The sequence below is a fragment of the Cibotium barometz genome, chromosome 17, assembly GCF_041138505.1.
Source record: "Cibotium barometz isolate CiBa-2024 chromosome 17, ASM4113850v1, whole genome shotgun sequence".
NCBI lineage: Eukaryota > Viridiplantae > Streptophyta > Polypodiopsida > Cyatheales > Cibotiaceae > Cibotium > Cibotium barometz.
Genome location: NC_141062.1, coordinates 29,732,767 through 29,736,102, shown reverse-complemented (window position 1 = coordinate 29,736,102; position 3,336 = coordinate 29,732,767). Strand labels below are relative to the sequence as shown.

Sequence of the window (3,336 nt, the reverse complement as noted above, 5' to 3'; positions counted from 1 at the left end):
GATATAATTTGGAAGTTTTTGAAGTATGCCTTCCCCAAACCTATTGTACCAGCTACTGTCGAGTTAGGCGAGAGCTCTAAAGTCCGAGAAGGTGTCATACACCTTGATGACACAGATGATGCAGATGTGGTGCCACAAGAACAAGAACCTAGTGCTGATGAGGAGAAGCCACAAGAACAAGGACCTGCTGCTGCTGATGTTATTGAGGAAATGATGGAGCAACAGCAAACAGATTCTCCAGGGGCAGTAGAGGAGACAATGGAGCAGCACCAAGAGACTGTACACGACAAGATGGAGCAACAGAAAGTAGATTCTCCAAATAAAGATGATACGGTGAGCTTGGACCATGTAGAGCAGCCTCTAGATCAACCTTCAGATAAATAGAAAATTGTTGTCAAGAATATGTTCTACATATGTAATTAAACACTTCTGTACAGAATTTTACATTTCTGAATATAATACCTTTGTTTATGGAGTCTGTGTTATCTCAATTTTAAAATTTTCAATGTCTTTGCATTTTATTGATCTCTCTCTTCTTTTGAGCACCTGCAAAAAAGCAATATGAAATAATAGGGTAAAGTAAACTAATAGCAGTGCTTAATGAGACTAGGATAAGTCACATGGTATACCTTCTTATTGTTGTAGATAAATAAAAAGTCCTTTGAAATAGAACCTTCTGTCTCAAATAGAATGTCATTGCGCAATTGAGCTAGGGATCAACATTGTCTTAATGTGATATTGACTAGCACATCACCATTCTCAACAACATCAATATCAAGAAGTTTATTTTCTGCACCAAAAGAATCTTCATCTTGATCCATAGGGACTAGTTTTGTACCTAGCATTCGACTGCGCTTATAATAAAAAGAAAAAATGAAATTTTGTGATGCAACCATGTACTTCAGTTGCATAGAAGGTTGGACAACCTCACAAAACACTGAACTACATGTCTTCTTATCCCAACCTTTATCCAAAAATTGTGGCATGCATGCCAGACTTGTTGCTTTAACTGTGAACATTGTTTTTGAAACCTTCACTGGAAAGGTATTAAACAAGTCTACAAAAACTGTGAGAGGCATGCACAAAGAAATTTTTATTATCCTTGTGGCAATATTGGGCCTCAGAGCTTTCTGTACTTCTTTGAAAAGCTTGGCTCTATATGCCTCTGTAACACTAAAATGTGGGAGAGGCCAATCCACTGAATTCCATGCTGGAAGGTCTTGTTTTCTTAACACACCATGTGTGTTTGCATTGTCCAGCCAACTGATAAAAATGATCAGTAAAAAATATACCGGATTGAGCTAGCTCTGTTGCACATCGACCTTCGTATTGTTGTTCTCCTATCGATCCATGCAAAACATCTATAAATCCCAGAACACAATCGATGTTTTGCCATGTCTCATACGATGAAGGGTATAAATCTGAAATAAAATAACACAAGAATATCAATAAGCAAAGAAAGAAAGCTTTGTCTTAAAAATCCATGCACCTCATAAAGAACAAAACCACAATAGAAAAATATACAATTAGGCCTGTGTTGCGGAAGATCATTTGGATAGTCTCGCAAGACAAGTTCTTTATGCATGTACACATGCTGAATCAAAACTTCTTTCACCGATATCTTTCCTCTGGTGATTTTAAAATCTCGTACTCTTCCCTTCCATGATGCCAAGAAAATATTTTTTGTCTGGGGTCTCTTTCTTTTACTAGGTTGCATGAGCACCCATGCTCCTTTCGAAACAGTAAACCTTTCCCAAGTTCCTTCCGTTTTGACTGTACTTGAATTCTCTACCGAAGAAATAGAAGAAGCACGTCGACGGGGTAAGGATGTGTGGTATAATTCTGCCTTCATAGCATTATCATCCACAGAGCGTCTTCCACAAGAACGACCATAGTTTTTATTCACCATGGATACCTTGTGAATCTGTAACCACAGCAAAGTAATGTAAACAAGATAACAAAGTGAAGTTTCAAGAAAGAGAAAGTAGGCAGACAGATAGTTGACAAGAAACATCTTACTCTAAGCCAAACTGGATCAAGGGAGCAGTTTTGGAAAAGAAGAGGTTGCTGCACAATGAGGTAGTGGTGTAGAATGGTAGACCTTTCGAAGGAAAGGCAGCACAACAATTCAAAGTTCAAAGGGAGGTGGAAGCGGGAAGGCCCTTGTCAGAGAAAATGTCAGACTAGATTCTATCTTCATGTCCAAAGATCTTGTGAGAATAAAAAACCAATCTCCACATTAATGTAGCACGCTTGTACCTACATAAAATATTGTTTCTTTTATCTATTTTCTTTTATTTTTGTGAATTTCCAACGTTACGTTGGCCCTCTGTTCATTGGTTGAGAGCTTATTTTTCCAAACCGTAAAAGGCCCCAAAATGAGCTCCCTTTTTCCCTAATGTGATAATGCATTCTATATATCTTTACCCCATGATTATGTGGGGAGCCGACCTGAATCAGTTGAGTCAAAAGTCGGATTGTGTTAAAGATATGAATGAGATATTCTAAATGAATTGTTATTTGATAATGCGTTCTATATATCTTTACCCCATGATTATGTGGGGATCCGACCTATTTAAAGAACCCCAGAATCAGTTGAATCAAAAATCGGATTGAATCATAAATAAAGAAACTTAACAAGAATTTTTGTATTGATAGGAACATGGATCGAGGTCGTTTTGGTAGAAATGTTAACCCCCAACTCGATGAAGAAGAGCTCGACCTGGATGTTCGTAAAACTCTGTTCATAGATCGCAGCCTAGTCCCTTCAAGGGTGAAGGGGAATAGTTAGGTGAAGTTGTAGAAAAGTGGATTGAGGCCATGGAGGAATACTTTGATGTAACTGGCTACAATGAGAGAAGCAAGATGGCTCTTGTTAGGTTGAAGATTGTGGAAATGGCCAGGGTTGCAGGGAGGAATCACGCAAGACAAACCATCTCGATCAAAATACCCAAACCTGGATGAGGTTCTGTCCTCCTGACTTTTTGCAACAAAGATGAACGAGTTCTTAGAGTTAACCCAGGGGAGTAGAACTATTGAAGCATATCACCAAACATTCGCCCTCCTCCTCAGATACTCGCCTCCGCTGGATGAAGAACAGCTGATGGCCAGGTTCATTCAGGGACTCAATGAACCTTTGAATATCTTGGTGAAGAATGCGAAGCCAGTTTCTATGGCTGAAGCAGTTCGGATGGCGAAGGATTTTGCCAAAGCCTTTGATGACAAAGTCCCGCCAAAGCCAGCACCATCACCTTTCAAAAGGTTTTTATTCCCAGAAGATGATTCCAACCTTCCTCCTTCTAAGAGATATCAGGGTCAAACCCAGGATATGGGAAG

The 3,336-nt window shown here is 39.2% G+C and overlaps 1 long non-coding RNA gene across 1 annotated transcript; it reads right to left on the bottom strand.

Annotated features, from left to right (window-relative positions):
* Window positions 1–237: 237 nt before the first annotated feature.
* LOC147629870 (uncharacterized) lies at window positions 238–747 on the bottom strand. Its single transcript, XR_015267715.1, has 3 exons — window positions 630–747; window positions 463–546; window positions 238–370 (listed from the first exon to the last, which is right to left on the bottom strand). It is a non-coding gene; the product is annotated as an uncharacterized LOC147629870 (long non-coding RNA).
* Window positions 748–3,336: the final 2,589 nt, after the last annotated feature.